General features: G+C 43.1%; 2 protein-coding genes across 6 annotated transcripts in view; one reads left to right on the top strand and one right to left on the bottom strand.

The window, feature by feature from the left end:
• The window catches only part of LOC112584678, a 358045-nt gene that overhangs the window by 287170 nt on the left and 50705 nt on the right, over window positions 1-20170 (bottom strand). The gene's annotated exons all lie outside the window — the stretch shown is intronic.
• Window positions 5091-20170, top strand: part of RHOBTB1 (Rho related BTB domain containing 1) — a 141388-nt gene continuing 126308 nt past the window's right edge. Inside the window, exon 1 of the mRNA XM_044942148.2 lies at window positions 5091-5200. The gene's annotated coding sequence lies outside the window, so the exon portion shown is untranslated. The remainder of the gene's footprint in view (window positions 5201-20170) is intronic.

Below are 20170 nucleotides of genomic sequence, written 5' to 3'. Positions count from 1 at the left end.
AGCACCCTAGGCTGCCTGACACATATATGTATGGATACAATGAGGCAGGATCCAAGGTAGCCTACTTTCTCTAACTCAGATTTGCAAAGAAAAACTACATCCTTACCGATCTCCCTTTGAGGTGGCTATCACAGTGGACAGTACTCAGAACAAGAATCAGAAGGTCTGGGGGTCTAGTCTCAGCTCTCGTGGGATCCAGCAGTTTGACTGCAGGCAGGCTCTCTGATGTTCTGAGCTTTAACATCTTCATTCACACAAGGAACTGTAGCCAAGTCTCCCCTTTACCCTCAAAAATGTTATGATGTGATGATACTCATCAAAGAAAACAGAGCTAAACAGATAGTCCTTCTACTAAAGATATGCTGATTACTGTTATTATATAATACTGGTTGCTCAAAATGGAAATGTTATAAATTTATCACACAGAGAAGCACTTGAAGTTTTAGAATGGGGAAGGGGATTTTTTTTTTTTTTTTTTGAGAGCTTGAAAATAATGGGGCAAACCATTTTAATACATGGAAAAGAGCAGTGAGAGGAGTTTGAATGTGTTTTAGTATTATTTCAAATTGCAAGCTCTATGGGCACATTCCATAGTAAGAAAAAAAAAAAAAACTAGTTTAAAGAGGATGGATGAATACAAAGTCATACAGAACAGGGTAACCAACACCCCTAAGTAAACCCCAAGCTTTTTTTTTTTTTTTTTGGCAAGTTTAATCTTTTCTGCCAAATATTGTGGCAAACTAACAAGGTTTCTCATTTCCCCTGAAATTTTAGAATGCTCAAAATGCAGTTGAGAGAAGAAAGATTTAAAAGGGTTCTGGATAATTCATCCTCTGACGTTGGTATTCTGTGAATAAGAAGTTGGTTTGATCTGTTCTTTTCTCTCAGGACTAGGGTTTGGGGTTCTAGTAAATTATTTTACCCCTGGTGATATAAATCAGTGTTTCCAAACTGCTCCAATAGGCTACTCTATCAGTTTAAAATGTTCTGTGTATATCCTCAATATTTATCCACCTATTAATTTATTCGTCAGGTGACTTATTATATTTACTATTATACATCATAAGGTGAAAATCAAAGTATTAAGTCCCTCAGTCATATCTGACTCTTTGTTTACCCCATGGTCAAAGAGGGTAAGCCTCTTTGAGCCTGCCAGGCTCCTCTGTCCATGGAATTCTCCAGGCAAGAATACTGGAGTGGGTAGCCATTCCCTTCTCCACGGAATCTTTCTGATTCAGGGATTGAACCTAGGTCTCCCACTTCACAGGCAGATTCTTTACCAGGGAAGCCCCATACATTATAAAACATACCCACAAATAAAACTGTTAAAAATGATTTAATGATGAGCTACATCATATTTGTGACTTTCTTGCAAGTCACAGTACTTCATAATATCATTAGCCTATATCTCAAAGTACAATATATGCTTAAGGCAAGGCTTGTTAATAAAATTGGATATAAATCCCTGTTTCATATGTCTTCTTGACTATTTCAATGGGAGAGAGAAGCTGGCTTCTTGGAAGACTGAATTAAACAGATCATTCCCATTGTTAACCTCCCATTACGGCTAAGAATTCTCACAGTAGCAAAAGCTTCCACTCCACCAATTTTCTATTGTTTGCTTATGCCGGTATTATTTGTATTATCTAATTGTCTAAGCCACTTTTTTTCATTTTATGATTGCAATTGTTGGTTAAAGCTGGGTAACAGAATCCTTAATTGAACACATAAAATCAGGAAGACTCAACACAATGAAAATAAAATAAGTGTAGGGACCACATGTTGGCCCCTCCATGCTGTAGATCTCCCAAAACTGCAAGACACCTCTGCAAGGGAAGACAGGCCACCACATGACCTATGGGCAAATGAGGCTGTCAGCATCAAGCTGTATACTACATATTTTGCAAAAGCTTATGTTTTTGCTTTTTTTTAAACAAACAAACAAACATAAATGGAGCTTCTGGTATTTTCTCCCCACAGCCTACTTTGGAGACCAGTGGTATAAACAGTTGTGGTAGGTAACCAAAGCTGTTATCTGATATTTTGTCTGAATATCAGTGGGCCATGATTATGTTTTAGGTACACAGTAGCATATGACTCCTTCAGCCTGACCAGGAGGGAACTTGCATGGAGTTCCGATCTGAGTTTTCTCTTTGAAATACCATTTTTCACCATACTAACTGATCATTGTTTCTTCTCTGAGCTTCAATCATTCATGACCTCAGAGACAGACAACAAAGCAGTTGTAAAAGACACTTGCTTATCTTGAATACTTATTCTATTCTCAGGCTCAGATAAGATTAATCTTCAAGCCTCAGCTTACTCTGGTGAGTGCTGCAAAGTTTGTTCTTTGGTTAAAGGTCACAACATCACACCATTCCCTGAACTGGTTGTGTGAGTGTAGATTGTATCTAAACTCCTTCCTTTAAATTTTTTTGTAATCTATCTTACTCTTCTCAGGCTGCCATAACAAAATACCATAGATAGACTGGCTTAAACAACAGAAATATGTTTCTCACAGTTCTAGAAGTTAGCAAGTCCAAGATCAAGATGCCAGTGGATTCAGATTCTGATACAAGCTCTCTTCCTGGCTTGCAGGCAGCTGTGTTCTCACGATGTACACATGGCCTTTCCTGTGCCATGGAGTAAGCACTCTTATTCGGGGTCTTATTCTATCAGATCAGGGCCCTACGCTACGACCTCAATGAACTTCAATCACTTCCAAAAGACTATCTCCAAATGCAGTCACATTGGGGATTAGAGCTTCAATATATGAATTGTGTGGAGACACATTCAGTCCATAGCATAATTTATATGCTGTCTTTCAACAGATATTTATAGAGTTCCTTCCATGTGCCTGGCACTATAACCAAATTGCTGTTCTCATTCTAGAAGAGAGACAGCAATGAGTGTGTATGCTCCTGCACATGTACATTAAAAGGAAAACTTAAGTAGATCTGAGACAGAGAGGGAGAGGATTGAGAGAAGGAAAAAATTTCAAATAGGCGGTCTGGGACTACCTCTCTGACAAAGAAGAGAAAGGAGTAAATACCTGATGTAACTGAGGAGCAAGCCTCTAAATACACATTTAGAAGAAGTAAATCCAGGCTCAAAGGCCAAAAGGCAGGAACATAAGGGTTGAAAGAAGAGTAGAAAGGCCAGAGAGGCTGTGCCAGGGAGTGGGAGGGGAGAGTGACGGACAAGGAGGGAAGAGAGGTAAGGCGGCAGGCAGGCAAGGCCTTGGGGGCTGGGGTCAAGCCTGGGTTGTCTGGAAACAACTGAGTGGTTTTTGAGCACAGGATTGATATAAACTAACTCATGTACTTTGAAAGGGTCACCCTAAATTCTGTAAGGATAATAGACCATGGGTGATGCTGGTTTGGAATACCAGCAGTGGGGGAGTTTAGATTTGGAACACTTTCTGAAGATGGAGCCGTCGGGATTTCCTGATAGACTGGATATGAGATAGGAAAGAAAGGATGCTGTCTCCCCCAATCTTTGCACTGAAGAAATTCTAGGGTTCAAAGCCAAGAGCAGTCTAAAAGACCACTTGAAGGGTGTCCTTGCCTTATGTCCCCCACTTCCACATGCAGCTTTGCACAGGTGAAATGAACTGTTTGCCCTTGTCTATGTAGCAACTATCTCTCCCCCATTAAGGTGTAAGCCCCTTGTAGGGCAGGTACCCTCTACCTAGTTCACCTTTGTAACACCTGCACCAAGTTCAAGGCCAGGCCCTGTCTGACCCTTCATTGAATACTTTAAAGAAAGAACAAATGTCCAAAAGCTCTGAGCAATCCTGAAATGACATCTTATTAGGAACAGTAGAAGGAAGCTGGGGTGCTGAAAAGAAAATATCCTCATTAGATGGCAAACAGAACTCAAAAGATGCTATCATGTTTTCCAGCTTATCCTTACTTGTTATTTAAACTCTAAGACAAAGCCAATTTTACCACTTTAAAGAGATGTTGTGTCTCCTATGCTATCAGCAGGCTAATAGAGTCTTCTATAGACAGTTTTACTCTGATCTGACATGTTATCATAACATTATACATTTAATCTATTTAATAATTCTTAGAAAAGTATCATTTCTGCTAAAAATAATAGAAACCTCTAGCCCTCCATTACTCAAACTCCAGCAAAACGGTAAAACTCAAGTGTGAGGTCTACAGATAATTTCGGAATCCTATTTTCAATGATTGCAGACTGCCTCTCCCATAAACTTTTATACCAGCTGTTAAAAGCTCTTCAAATTGATTTTGTTTCATTCCATTTTCCCTCCTCCCTCACATCGCAGGGAAAAAGAAAATGAAGAGTAAAGGGACCCGAAGTTCTAGTGATGTGGAGATGCAACTAGGTATTCCTGGTCACTGCAAAGTCTGAATTATTCAGAGGTGACCATACTTAAAGCTTGGGGCAGAGCTAACACATCATGTATTCTAGCATTGACTTTTTATTTAAAAATTAAGTTCCTTTAACCCTTTCACTGAAATGACTCTGGGCTGGGGCTTTGAAAGGCGAATGCGCCTAAGATGATGGAGAATTTTTGTGCAAACTACAAGAGCTCCGAGACCCAGCGCTGTGTGGTTTATGTTGTCAGCACAACCCGCAGACTTTCCATTTCTCAGCTGCAGAACGTCCCTGCAAGAGAAAGCTGACGCTGAACAGGGCCAAAACCCCAAAACTTTCCCGGACTTGGCCTCCAGGTGTAGAAGGAGTCCCCCCCCCCCCCCCCCCCCCCCCCCCCCGACCCCGCCGTTGGCCCCACCCAGTCCCAGAGGTGGGTGGCAGGGATGCGGACTCCGGGGCGTGGCCCCTCGTGGAGAAGGGCGGGGTCTCGAGCACCCGGGGCAACCAAGTCCGGAGAGGGTAGCCAGGGGTTGCTGACACAAGTGGGGCGACGGCTCCAGAGGCAGGGAAGCAGCCCGGGGCCCCGCCCGCCCAGATGACTCCCGAGCTGGCCGCGAGGGTGGGGAGGAACTAACAGCCCTCACCAAGGGAGGCCGCGGCCGCCAGGGCGAGGCGGCTGAGTGGGGGCAGTAACGGGAGAGGGGGCCCGAGGTAGGAAAGCTTGGCGGGGCTGGGGGTGGAGAGGGCGGGGTCGGCTGCCCTCCGAAGGCTTTACAAAGCGTGCGCACCAGCCCCGGGCTGTGGTCGGCACGATCGTGAACCACCACTGCCAAGGTGCCTCCAGCGTCCCCAGGTAGCGTAAGCGGGGACGGGCCCGCGCCGGAGGTGGGGGAGTGGGTGGGCGGGGTTATGGGGGGCTCTGCGAGCGCCCCGAGTATCCGCAGACTCGGGGACGCTAGGGATCGGAGCATCTCCTTGTACCTTGAAAGGGAGACGACCGGGTTACCTTACACTGACCTCTGGACAGCTGCCCAGCTGCACCGAGAGAACGCACAAGGCCGCATTTGTTTGCTTGCAAAATATCTGGGTGTTTTCTGCACCCGCCTACCTGTCCCCCAACACACACACACACACACACACACACACACACACACACACACACACACACACCGGTGGGGGTGGGGGCCTGAGGGATTAGAGGGATAGAGTCAGGTCAATCAGAAGAGATTAGAGACTGGGCTGGACGTGTCCACTCTGAGGGCCTCTGAAAGTAGGCACTGCAGCTACGCTCCTGGTGTCCCGCCCTCAGGTGACTCGAGATTGATTTTTCTTGGTTCGTTAGTTCTGCAAGCCCGGGGCTGTAAAACGTTTGGGTCCAGAATGAAACTCTGATCCACGGAAGCTTTCCTTGCCCTGCACTCTCACCCCTGCTGGTGTCTGGAACTGGGTAGACTGGAGGATTCTAAAGAGTTTGAGGTGGGTGTTGGAGGAAGCTGAGTTTTTAAGATGTGTGAGTTTTCCAGAAAGAAAATACAGACTCTCTTAGTTTGAATTAGGTTTTGTTTTTTACTATATATGTGTGCGTATTAACAGTAACTGGTGTTGTCATTAGATAGTGAGCCCAGCAGGTATGGATGGTGGTGTTAGATTTGAGAACTAAATTCACTGTACAGTTTTAAAAACTGACTTCTTCCTTAGGTGTCTTTTTATGTGCTGTATTACTGGGCTGCATCTTTGTTCGGAATCCTGTCATATCACCTGGGTGTCTTGTGAGGCTTCGTCTAGTTCTAGCCACTTGACCCACGACTGAGTCCAATATATTCCCTTTTAAATTTTAGGGTGCAAGCCCGCTTTTCAGGCCTCTGGCTTTGGTCTCCAGTGAGAGGAAAAATGATCAGAAATGAGCTCTTAGCAAGTTTAAGAACACAGAGGAAAGGCATAGATTTTTTTTTCCCCCATTAAACTTTTCATGTATTGGCAATTTAGAACCCAGAGCATTGTTTACCACCTGTCAGATGCACTGCGAAGTGTAAGGATTAACTAATAAAAGATTTGTAAAATGCTTCCTGAATATAAAATCCCATAAATATGCTAAATAGTAATAATCCACCCATTGTTAAATTTATGTAGCTGCTTCTGCCATGCATACAAGATGATTTAGAATGCATGTTTCCTGTCAATTAAACAATGAGTTTGGAGTAAAATAATGAGTTCAATTCGCATCCTGTGAAACTTTGAAATAAAATTTCTCCCATAAGGCACCACTGGCAGGGAATCATAAAGAAGGCAGCATTTCAAAAAGCTATATATGGAATGGCATTTACCTTATGGCTGGGGGGAAAGGGACCCAGTGAACTTCAGAAACAGAAATATTCAGCCCTGGTTCAAGCATGCCTGAACCATAAATATTCCCTTATGTTTTGGGTGAGTCAACAAGGACGGCAAGCAGGTTTCTCGGAATGGCCTTATAAGCTGTCTGCTAAAATCCACGAAATAACGCCTCTTGGTATTTTAAGGGCGAAGTTCAATCTGTGGTTTTGTTCACAGACAAAGAAAATCTTCCTAGTTGCCTGGATAAATTATTCATTCTCCCAGTATCATGGGCTTGGTTTTTAAGCATCCTTAACACCAGAAATCATCTTAATACTCTGCAGCTAATTGAATTAGTTTGTTCCCAGTGGATTGAGTGACATGTTAACATAACCGTGTTCTCTTTGCATGCATCTAATAGCGTGTCACTCTTCTGTTACCAGTCTCCTAGAGTAAAGCCTGTTTCCCGTATGCTCCTTATAAGTATAAATTTTACTATGGGTAGTCTTTTCTGTCTTCTGAAGACAACTCTAGATTCCCCACTAGCAGATTAAGGGGTGAGCAAAACCACGCAGCTCAGGGCCTTTCTTCCCATTTCCTCTACTCAGCCTCTCAGATGGATAGCTGCCACGCAGATACCAGTCCAGTATCCCAGAACTTCTCCTCTGCTGACTCTCTTCCTTTATCCAAGCTCTGCCTTACTTATTTTCCAATACTTGCTATGGATGCAAGCGCACCAGGTGAAAAACCAGGAGATTCTGCATTTATCAGGCAGTTATGATATACCAGGCACTGTGAAACATGACTTCATTAAATCCCACAACAATCTGAGGCAGTAGACGCCATGCGTGTTTCACACAAGAGGAAACTGAACCTCTCAGTTCAGTTCAGTTCAGTCACTCAGTCGTGTCCGACTCTTTGCGACCCCATGAATTGCAGCACGCCAGGCCTCCCTGTCCATCACCAACTCCCGGAGTTCACTCAGACTCACGTCCATCGAGTCAGTGATGCCATTCAGCCATCTCATCCTCTGTCATCCCGTTCTCCTCCTGCCCCCAGTCTCTCCCAGCATCAGAGTCTTTTCCAATGAGTCAACTCTTCGCATGAGGTGGCCAAAGTACTGGAGTTTCAGCTTTAGCATCAGTCCTTCCAAAGAAATCCCAGGGCTGATCTCCTTCAGAATGGACTGGTTGGATCTCCTTGCAGTTCAAGGGACTCTCAAGAGTCTTCTCCAACACCTAGACCAAGGCATTTTGGCACCTCCTGATGCTCTGTGATCCCTAAGAGAGGTTCACCTGCTGGACTGAAGCATGCAAGAGTTCTCCCATTAACTAACTCACCACTTGTTAAGTTCCCTAAACTCTGTGGGCCTCTGATTCCCTTTCTCTAGTCTTAGATTAAATTATCTATCAGGGACAGAGGGACTGTCCAGGATTTTGGCTGCCAAATACCTAAGCTGCCCCTCCTGGGGGATTCCTGACTGTGTCCTCCCCTGTCCTCCCCTTTTCTCCAACCCTTTCCCTTGTTTATCTTTTTTCTTCCTTTAGGTCTAAGAAAATAGCATCCTCCCCACAGAACTTTTCCCAGTCACTGCTCCCAGTCACTCTGTTATTCTCTATCTCATCCTGAGTGATTCTTCAGACCACTGATTACAAACTGCTGTTGTTTTATTTATCTGTCAGTTTACATGTGGTGGTTGTTTTTATCTCCCCCAATCACCCCCCACCTCAAGATCATAAGCAGCATGAGGCCAGAGCTGTTTTATCTGTTTTCATTATTTTATTTTTGGGGCCTAGCACCATGACACATAGCTGGTGATCATAGCATTAACATATATATGTTGAATGAGTAACTGTCTCTTAGAATGGACATGTGCTAACGGCCAATACATTGTCCCCTCCATGGATAACCTAAATGAAGTACCGTCAATATTACGCTGCTAGCCTAAGTCTGAATTATGAATGAGGATCCAAGGACAGTGATGGAGACAGTAGGGCTACCCTTGAACAAAAGGACAGATGGACACATGCACTTGGCCCAGCCCCCATATTTTACAGCAGAGAAAACAACTTCAGGATGATAACTGAAACTTGAGATTAGAAGATAATGTAGGGACCATCCAACTGTCTAAACCATTGTTTCATTGACAAGGAGATGGGAAGTTTAGAAAAATACAGAACCAAAAGTATAGAACCTATGCCTTCTGACGTTCAGACCAGCACTCTTTTCACCAAGAATCAACAATATCAGGGACTGCCCAAACAACAGAGAGGGAGTTGTGGACAACGATGCTCTCTTTCAGAAATTCCGAACATCCTTAGGTTTCCCAGACTAGTCCTGGGTAGCAGCATTAATACACAGCAGAGCACCCTAGTTGAGATAATGTTTTTAAATTTCATATGGCCTCTATAAATTTCATTGACTCATTTACTATTTTAATGATCCATCAGGCAGCCTTTAATCCCTAAAGTTAGTTTACCAATTCTGTTGAAATACTTGGAAACTCTAAATGGGCAATCTCCAGTGCTGGGCATTTCACTCTGGTCTGATAGATTCCAGATACATTTAAAAGATGACTGATACTTTGAATTCCAAATGATAGCTTGTTTTTAAGGACAAAAATAACTTTCCTTCTCTAACTTAGAGCTCAATTTTTGCTTGAGTATTACATGCCATAAAAAAACAGTCTTTAAACTTTAGAGGTTATAAAAGTCATCTGAAAGACTTTTTAAAAACCCAGATAGCTTGGAGCCATTCTGAACAATTCTGTATTAGTAGGTCTGAAATTGGACCCAGAAAATGGCATTTTTAACAGACACCTTTCATGAGTCTTCAATCAGATGGGTGGAAGATCTCACTTTAAGGCCCAATAATAATGGTGGTCTATTTTTAACTTTCCCAGATTTCCTCTAAGAGGATTTTTTTAAACAAAAAAAAATCAGTGTGTTTGAATCCAGCAAGTAGAAGAGATAATCAAAATCCATTCATTAAGTACTATGGACATCTCTTTCCTTATAGCAAAAGGCATATATATATATATAATAATCATGATTTAGCTACTAGGTTTGATATTGGCCCCAAGTCAAGAACACTCCAAAATGTTTCTGTTGGGTGAGAAAAATGAATCAGTAATTAGCAATAAAAGTTGAGTGTTAAATTCAGTGGAGAAATAGTGAAGCCCCTTGCCCTCCAGATGATTATATTCTGTGTAGTTGAGAAATAACATAAATATCCATGGAACATTCAAAGATAAGACTGATGATCAAGTACAGCAGGCTGAGTTACACTTGAATTTAAAATATACAACAAATCATGTATTAGTAAAGGCATGTCCCATATAATATTTTTATTTGCTAAATCTGGCCACCTTGCTCAAGAAACATTAGCATTTAATGTCATTATTTTCCAGAAGAGTGTGAGAGAGAGAGAGAGAGAGAGAGTGTGTGTGTGTGTGTGTGTGTGTGTGTGTGTGTGTGTGTGTCTGTTGAGAATGGAGGGACAGTTGCTGAGTGGTAGTTAAACTTTAAGAAATTGATAAAAGCTCTGGACATGCCTCTGAGAAAAATTCCTGATGGTACTTTCCAACAGAACTCTTATACAATTCTATGGAGTCTCTAGGCCACCAAAGCTCTTGGACACACCAGGGTGACCTGCAGCAGTAGATGGAAGAGGCCAGCTCCTCAAGCTATTTACCTGGGCCTGAGAGACCTTTGGAAGATGGCTCGGATAAGTGGAATTTGAATAAGGCCTTTAAGAACAGTAGAATTTAAGCTGGATTGTGGGCTTAGGGGACTTCTGAGACTTTAAGAGGAGGCAGGTTCCCATAGGGTTCGAAGGTAATTTAGAGAAATTAGCTAGGAAAGGTTAAAAAAAAAGTCCAGATCATGGACAGCCTTGGACTCTAAAGGGTTTAAAGCAACCTATGTTGGGAAATAGAACGTCCTCACTGACATGTCAATTAGGAAGAAAACCTGATCAAACAAAGGGAGACTGTGGGGGAACTGCAGGGAGCCTGAGCTCCAGGGTCAATGGGCTTTGTGTAAGCCCCTCCAGTAGCAAGCTGGGAAGCCTTTGATATGTGGGCAACTTCTCTAAGTTCCCATCTCTTGGGCTGGGAATTGGGAATAGTAATAATAAATACTACCAACGGGGTTGTTGTGAGGGTAGAGTGAAGTTGTACAGTGGTCAGAACAGTGTGTGATACTTCGTAAATACTCAATAAGAAGGCAATGGCACCCCACTCCAGTACTCTTGCCTGGAAAATCCCATGGATGGAGGAGCCTGGTGGGCTGCAGTCCATGGGGTCGAGAAGAGTCAGACACGACTGAGCAACTTCACTTTCACTTTTCACTTTCATGCATTGGAGAAGGAAATGGCAACCCACTCCAGTGTTCTTGCCGGGAGAATCCGAGGGAAGGGGAGCCTGGTGGGCTGCCGTCTACGGGGTCGCACAGAGTCGGACACGACTGAGCGACTTAGCAGCAGCAGCAGCAGGACTATGATACACTCCTGCTGCCAGTGCTACACTTGTTGTTTCAGTGGGATTAGCCTCAGAGAGGGCAGGCCCTCACTTCTGGGCTTCCCTGGTGGCTCAGATAAAAGAATCTACCTGTAATGAGGGAGACCTGGGTTCAATCCCTGGGTTGAAAAGATCCCCTGGAGGAGGGCATGACAACCCACTCCAGTATTTTTGCCTGCAGAATCCCATGGACAGAGGAGCCGGGCATGTTACAGTCCATGGCCTCACGAAGAGGCGATACGACTGAGTGACTAACGCTAAGAGAAGGTATATTATGAATAATCCAAATAATTTACTCTGATCCAAAGTCAAGTAACCTTTTTTACTCTTAATAGCAGCTTTGCTGTCTTACTTGTTCTGTTTGAGTTAGTACTGAAATTAATTTGCACATGATAAGCTCAGACGAATTGTTCAGAATGTCATTCCCCAAAGCCTTTTAAACAGCAAGGCAGATGAGTTTATCAGCTGTAACTCACAAAACCTCCTCTCTTCATGGAACTAACTGATAATGGTAGAGATGATGGCACTGAAGAGGCTCTGGAGTCAGTTTTGCTTCTTCTAAACCTCAGTTTCTCCCTGTCTGTAAAACAGAAGTAATGATTAGCCTTTACCTGGAAGGCCACGAGCTCAGAAATCTCACAGTTTCTGGCATACTATAACTGTCACAGAATGTTCTGAGACCTTACTCTTGGCTTTACCTTTCAGGCATTATTCCTTTAATATGTTTATAAACAATTTAATTCAGGAAAACAGCTAATAATGTGGGAGGTATTTATGATCTTTAGTCATATCCTAATTTATTGATTTACAGTCTATTTAGAGCATTTAAAAACAGTCAAGGCTATTTAGAGCGTTTTCCAAGCCATAGAGTAGCGTTCTTATCTCAAAGAATTTTTAACCCTAATTTTCATCATGTGTTCCTTTTCTCCTTCATCCATCTTCAGCTTTTAGAGGATGATCGGTGCCTTCCTAAAGAGCTTTGGGTTTCAAACTGTACATTACAGCATCTGGGGCCTAGAATTTACTTGGCTCATAAACCTATGTTACTGAACAATACAAGATTGGTTTAAGGTACATTATGGTTACATGTATGGCTGCTGCTGCTGCTGCTGCTGCTAAGTCGCTCAGTCATGTCCGACTCTGTGTGACCCCCATGGACTGCAGCCCACCAGGCTCCTCCGTCCATGGGATTTCCAGGCAGGAGTACTGGCGTGGGGTGCCATTGCCTTCTCTGCCATGTATGGCAGTTCTATTTTATTCAGCCTGTGCTGAGCACCTTCAGGGCATCTCCCACAGTCCCTTCAAGATGGCAGACTCAACTACTTACTGACTTTCATGGATAATAAAATACAAGGCACTTTTTCTGAAGATACCTTTCCCTCACATTAGGAAATCGAACTCTTCAAAGAAAATGAAAACAAGGAAAAGAGAGTGAAGTACTGAAAGTGAATTTGAAAAGTGAATTTGGAGAATGACCACTCCTATTTTCTAGAAGAGTAATGGATGATAACAAGCCTGTGCCTCTGTGAAGGTCTTTGCATTAGCCGGTCTCTCTCTCTGGAATGCTTTTCCCTCCAATCTTGCTTGGCTCAGCTAATATTCCATCTCCTTAGAGAAGCTGTCTCTGACCATCCAATCTCATCCATTTGCTATTACATTACTTTGTTTTATTTATTACAGTCCGTTACCATTCAAATATTTCACATTGTTTTTTCATTGCCTTCCCTTGTCCCCACTGGACTAAAAGTACCCTGAGGTCAGAGGTCAGTTGATTGCTGTTTTCTGAGCAATTAAAACAGTGCCAGGCACTTGTACTTGCGCTTAGCCGCTCAGACGTGTCCGATTCTTTGTGACCCCATAGACTGTAGCCTGCCAGACTCCATGGGGTTCTCCAGGCAGAATACCCGGAGTGGGTTGCCTCTTCTCCAGAGGATCTTCCCAACCCAGGGATTGAACCTAGATCTCCTGCATTGAAGGCAGATTCTTTACCATTTGAGCTACCAGAGAAGCCCTTGCTAGACACCGAGTAGGTAGTCAAAAAATATTTTGTCATTTAGTTGAATGCCAAGAGACCCAGATCTGGTTTTCTGGGGTTATTCCAGTAAAAAAGAGTATATTTTTAATCTTTTGGGTCAAATTTGCCTTTCAGAATTGGATTAAAATGAAACTCCTCCATAATAAAAATTTATATGCACAAAATTTTGCATATAATTTGAGGGAGTCCATGGACCTCAGGCTAGGAATTTCAGCAATGAAAGTGTATGCATAAATATTAAGAAAACCTAACTGAAATATTGAGCAAAATATCACAAAAAATTTAATTACTATGAACATCAGTGTCTTAATGTTCATTTATGGTAATGAATTGTGTTGCTCTGGGAAAATTTTGCAACCCTCCAGAGGAAAAAAAAAAAAGGCTATCTATAAATGTTGTGTATTTTATTTATATGCTGGAAAGGATTTAAAGCTTATAGAGAAAGGCTAATAAAAATACATACTGTAGAGCAACATAAAATATATTACAAATAGGTAGGAAAAAATGAGTCAAAAGAAAAAAAAATAAGGCTAGGAATGTAAGATAGGGCCAGGAGAGAGATTCATACTCAAAATTTATGCCATGAAATTCAACATTCTTGCTAGAAGATAGTAACAAATTTTATTCGCGGTTTTTTAGCAGCCAATGCAAAGGAGAAAAAGTAATCAGTTATGCCTTGCAGAGGGTCATATTTTATATACACTTATATATGAATATATGTATATATATTTAACAGCACAAGGCTGCTTGAAAGAAGGAAGCTTGAGTGCAGGAATAAGGAATAGAAATTATATTTCCACTGTTTGTTTTTGATAAGTGCCCTTGTACCTGAGCTGGAAATAACCTATAGTAACATTTTCAAAAATAACTAGCACTGTGGATGTTTATAATCGAGATTTGATGCCTCTCTGTAATTTTTGTTAGCAGTAGGCCTAATAGAGAGAGGCCTCGTTTGGCCAGTTAAGACCCTTCTAGATCACGTACGGATGTGAGAGTTGGACCGTAAAGAGCACGGAAGAATTGATGTTTTCAAACTGTGGTGCTGGAGAAGACTCTTGAGAGTCTCTTGGGCTGCAAGATCAAACCAGTTAATCCTAAAGGAAATCAACCCTGAATGTTCATTGGAAGGACTGATGCTGAAGCTCCAATACTTTGGCCACCTGATGCAGAGAGCCGACTCATTAGAAAAGACTCCAATGCTGGGAAAGGTTGAAGGCAGGAGGAGAAGGGGGCGACAGAGGGTGAGATGGCTGGATGGCATAACTGACTCAATGGACATGAGTTTGAGCAAACTCCAGGAGATAGTGAAGGACAGGGAAGCCTGGCGTGCTGTAGTCCATCGGGTTGCAAAGATTCTGACATGACTGAGCGACTGAATAACAAGAACGCAAGGGCAGAGGGGTGGGGAACAGACAAAGAAGACAAGGGTGTATCCTGCAGCATTCCACCCCTCCTGCTGAGGCGCACTATTTACAGACAGCAGCCAGCGCCTTCACGCTCCCCTTGAAGGGGTGTTCTCCTCGGATGCTGACTGAATTTGCACATTCTTCCAGCTAACCTTAGTTTCCTTGGCTAGCAGACCATCAGAGACTTCCAGGCCTTCTCTTCAACACAGCAAATACAATAACTAGTTCCTCAGAACATTTTGTGGATTTGTGGCATTCTCTGAGGGGCTATAAATGGATCACACTGACAGCTTTATTTGTCATTCTTAAATGGAATGTGTTTCTCCCCCTTTGTGTTAAATTGAAATCAGATGGCATTTCTTATTTCAATGTGGAATGTTTTTACTCTCGTAATTGCAAAAGTACATTCACGATACTGATACTATTCTAATTGACTAAATTTGTGTTTCATTATTGGGGCGAGGGGGGTGTCCTGTACTTGTAATGTAACTGAGGGAAAACAACTGATGCAACATTTTCGCTTTGCCTGTGTATTGAGATCTTGATACAGTGGCTAGAATTGTCACCATATGGAAGCAGAGACAATTATAGTGCATGTAATAACACGAATTTTAGAAGCAAAGATATAAAAAGGCATATCCAGCCCAATAGCCACAATCCAGAAACATAAACGTTTTTTGAAATCTCATCTCTCCTTTGCCTCCCTAGCTTGTCTCTGGTCCTAATCCTCTGCCCTTGTGATAGCTCGGGTTCAATATATGCAGTGGCAAAAATAGCAGGAATTAGATTAGACAGTACTACCTTCATACCTTAGCATATTTTTTATGTACTAAAATCAGTTGCTTTTCAATTCAGGTGAAATTTTTCATTAAAAATTCTCTACCATTCCGGTCTACCCACTACTGAATCTTGGTGAGAAAGGAAGTCCTCCTACTTTAATTTCTTAAATCCATCTAAAGCTTTCAGTGTTCTTGCTACTCATCTCAATACTGTGCTTATTTTAGAATTTTTCAACACTAGAATATGAGTACATTTTTCTTGCTGACTTTAATCTAGGTTTATTTTCATATTCATTCCATACACTCATGCTTTCAATAAAACTGTCTTTAGTGAGCGCCTACTATGCGCCAGACACGGTTAGGATGCAGTGAATTACATCAGGTATGCTCTGCCCTCATTTGGCCTTCAAGCTGGTGGGGAAGACAGCGGGTAAAAGAATGACACAAATACAGGACTTTCCTCGTGGTCCAGTGGCTAAGCCTCTGCGCTCCCAATGCAGGGGGACTGGTTCAATCCCTGGTCAGGGAACTGCATTCACATGCCACAACTCAGAGATCACACGCTGCCACTGAAAGATCTTGCATGCTGCGACTAAGACCTGTTGCCGCCAAATAAATAAAAATATAATTTCAAAAAAGAGAATGACACAATAGTTATGAAAATGCAACTGCTCTAAATGATACTAACGAGAGACACATGATCCTAGAAAACGAGATCTACATGATGTACAAGAGTCAACTAGACAAAGAGTATTGGCAGAAAGCATGACGTATGGGAAAGTCATAACTTACGGAAAGCAGAAGCGAGCAGGGGCAGCATGAGAGACAAGGAAAGGCGAGCGGCCGTAGGACACAGAGTAGGGTGAACAGCTGGAGTCTGCAGATGCACTCAGAGGTTATCACCATGAAAGGCTTTTTAGCCATAGCAGGGCATATTCCTTTATCCTAAAACCAATGAGAAGGTGGGTTTGGGGGGCTTTTTGAGGGAGAGGATTATAGTCACGTCATCAATTTTATGTTTCAAAAAAGTGTTTCTGGCTACAATGAAGAGTATTGGCTGGCAAGGGGCCTAAGTTACGCAGATCAGCTGAACTTTTTTGAACAGAGAGGCACTGGTAACGTGGCCTAGGGGAGGGAGGATGAATTCTAAGCTGTCAATGGATTCTAAGGATATACAGAAGGTAACACTGACAGGTCGTCTTCTGCGGTATTTACGTGGAGCCCACGAGAAAGTGTCAGGGAACACTGGCAGAGGAACAAGTCTGTGAAGACTGATGCTAAATTCAGGGCTGGACATGCTGAATTTGAGACGTCTTGGAGTTGACACGGGGTAGAGCAAGCAGACATTTGGTTATGGGTATGAAGCTTGTCAGAGAGCTGAGCTCTGGAGTCCCAACCAGAGATAGAAACTTGTGATGCATCTTCACATTCACAGGTCTGGATATGACCAATGGGATCCACAGACGGAGATGACGTGCAGAGAAAGGTTATACAGTCAGCAGTTGCAGAAAATACTAGGACCAAAGCCTTGAGGAAAAATCCATCAAGGCCACCAAGTGAAGGACAAGCGCAAGGGTGAAAGGAGGAGCAGAAGAAGAAAGAGAGGGAAACCCACGAGACTGCTGGGTCCTGGGGGCAAGGAGCAAGGATTCCATTTGGAGAAGGTAGGGGTAGCCAGTTGCCTTGACTGTGAAAGACTGAGAAAGGAGACATTTGTTTTGAATTAAAGAGAAATGGCTCAGTGGTAAAGAATCCACCTGCCAATGCGGGAGACACCCAAGACGTGGGTTCAATCCCTGGGTCGGGAAGATCCCCTGGAGAAGGGAATGGCAACCCACTCCAGTATTCCTGCCTGGGAAATTCCATGGACAGAGGAGCCTGGCAGGCTACAGTCTATGGGGTCACAAAGAGTTGGACATGACTGAGTGACTGAGCATGCACACACATAGAAATTACTAAATGATATGTCTGGGTAACAGAGCTGTAACCAGTTCTGACTGCAGACAAGCATGTCAGAGACTCTTTCACATGTTCATAGTTTACATCTGTCTTAAGTAGACATTCAGGGAGCGGGCATGGTAGACAGGAAAGTCATTTTGATATGTTGGTGACCGCTAGAGACAGAGTGTAGCTCGGTGGAATCTGTACACAGAACAGTCCAAGGTTCTGGGGTCTGATTTGGAGAGAAAATGCAGACCTGTGGCTAGAGGACTTTATGAGCTGCCTGTTCACCCACTCGATGGTGCTCTTGTGAGTGGCATAAATAAACCGAATGTTCACGAAGCAGCGTTGCCCGGCCTTACCCATTGCAGGTGTTGCTGGGGGAAGGGAGAGGCCGTGGGCAGAGACATTACAGAGAATGTTCTCAGCAGCTTCTGTGGCATGAGTGGCAGCCTCAACTTCCCTCCTTGTCCCTCGACAGCACCAAAGAGTGAGCACCTAAGGGAGAGGAGTGGAGGGAGGGTCCTGGCACAGTGAGCACTGAAATAAGGCAGAGGTGAGACTCAGGTGGTGTGAGCTGCAGACCAGACAGGAAGTAAGGAAAGAAGAGCGTGGTAATTATTTACAATGGTTTGGCTGTAAAGGGGAATAGAGCTATTGGAGGGCAGCTGCCGAGAGAGAAGTGGATGACTCAGCACTCATGCATTCAACAAACAGTAAACTATCTTATGTGTATGAAGCAGGGGGACAGGCACCAACTGGAAAGACATTTTCGATCCCTAATGGGCAATTTGCCATAAGATATATTCTGTGTAATAATCTCAAATGCCTAAGGACTATTCTGTGATCTGATTTTTTAAAAATGCAAAGTTTTTCCTCAGGTATAAACACTTACTTGACTTTCATAAACTGATCAAACAAATTTGTTAAAAAATAATGGAGAGAGAGAAGTAACACTTCTACCAAATTGGGGCTTTTTCTTGGTCCTCTTTCATTACTTTTGTCTTCAAAATTTGGACAGTCTTGCTACTGCTGCTTACTCAGAAAAGAGTTTCTAAAATGGTGTCTTACCCCTGTGTTCAGAGCATTCCATGGTGCTATCTGACGTTTAAAAACCATCTAATCACCTATTATTTATATAGCATTCACAACATTCAAGCATGAAATACTACACCATGGAAGTTAGAAATGTGAATAAAGCAGGGTTTCCCTAGCTAGATTACACACTTTCTGAGAGCTCTTTGTACTGCTGTATTTATAGCTATTGAATAAAGCCAGAGTATTATAAATATGAATCTTGTAGTGAGAGAACATTTAAGGATCTTTGGGTTTGTAGAGGAGGGTACATAGGTTCTACTCAAGAATCCAGGGCGATGCCTGAAAGAGGTAGTGTCTGAACTGGGTGTTACGAGATGAACATTTCAGAAGCAGAAAGCTAGTAACAAAATCATGGAGGCAGGAAACAGCTTTGGGGGAGAGGGCTACAGAGAGGGGAAATGGTTTAGTAGGACTAGAAAGGTCATGTTAAATGTGGTCAGTGTACTGATCTCAGCTATTGGAAACTTCTCTGCTGAGAAGTTTTAGAGTTGATCTGCTAGGGACTAAAGAAATATTGGACGCTTTCGAGCAAGTGGGGAAGCACGAGGGTTTAGGAAGAAAACCGGGATCCACCCTGAAACCTGGGAAAGGATGGGGACTGGACATAGGGGTGCATGAGAAAAGAGGCCACCACCTGGAAGGGAGATGATGGAGGCGAGATGTATTATTGATCACAGTGGCCTTTGACATGTAAAAGGGAAATGACATTTGTGTGCCAAGTGGCCGTAGCCAGGTGGTATGCTCTATACAAAGGTGCAGCGATGGAGGAGAAGACTGAAGATGACTCCAAGCGTTCAAGCCACAGAGGGTGGCAGCACCATTGATGTTAGGCAGGAAAAGAAAAGCAAATTCAGAAGACGTTGGGGAGGAGGATCCAGCCTGGAGAAGCATCCAAAAAGACAACTTAAGCTGTGGGTGTGAATGAAATCGCTGCCAAGTGGAGAATCTGAAGGAAGGCCCATGCTTAAGGGGAGGAAATAGAGGAGCCAGAAGAAAAAAATTGAGAGGAGTTTCCTGCGAGACTGGGACTTCTCTGGTGGTTCAGTGGTTAAGGCTCCATGCTTCCAATGCAAGGGACATGGGCTCAATCCCAGGTCAGGGAACTAAGATCCCACATGCCATGCATCGGAGCCAACAAGATAATTTTTTTTAATAGTACATACATTTTAACTGGAGCTGGGCTTCCTGACAGCAGAGAAGGTGGAAAATCTACAAACATTTCAGTGCATATGAACTCTTATGTAGTATGTTCCAAGTGGTACAGCAGAAAGACCAGATATTACTTGCTCAGAGACTCAAAGAAAAAAAAAAGTTTTTTAAGTGAGATTTCAAGGAAGTCAGGAAAACATGTGGATTTCAAGGAAGAGCCTCGTGCTGGGATGTGTTTCACTTACAGTGTGATCATAAGATCATATACCTTTCCCTTTCTCATCCTTTCCCTTTTGAAATGGCCCCACAAAATGGGCTGTGCGGCAGTCAGTACTATATCATATTTGGCCTCATTATCTTTGCCGCTTTACCCCCTATTTATATTAATGAACACTGACTGGCCTAGGGTCGAAAGCCATCAGTGACTTCCTTCAGAAATTTCTCCTCACCGTTGAGATCATGACTTCAGCTCAGGAGCTCCTATGTGTTTGTTAGGAAGGCGTGGCAAGGGAAGAGATTTGGATGACTTGTTACTTGGGAGTGAATTGTGCTTATAGTCAGGATTTCCCTAATTCAAGCTTCAGGT

Source organism: Bubalus bubalis, chromosome 4, assembly GCF_019923935.1.
Source record: "Bubalus bubalis isolate 160015118507 breed Murrah chromosome 4, NDDB_SH_1, whole genome shotgun sequence".
Taxonomy (NCBI): domain Eukaryota; kingdom Metazoa; phylum Chordata; class Mammalia; order Artiodactyla; family Bovidae; genus Bubalus; species Bubalus bubalis.
This window is presented reverse-complemented; position numbering and strand designations above follow the sequence as displayed.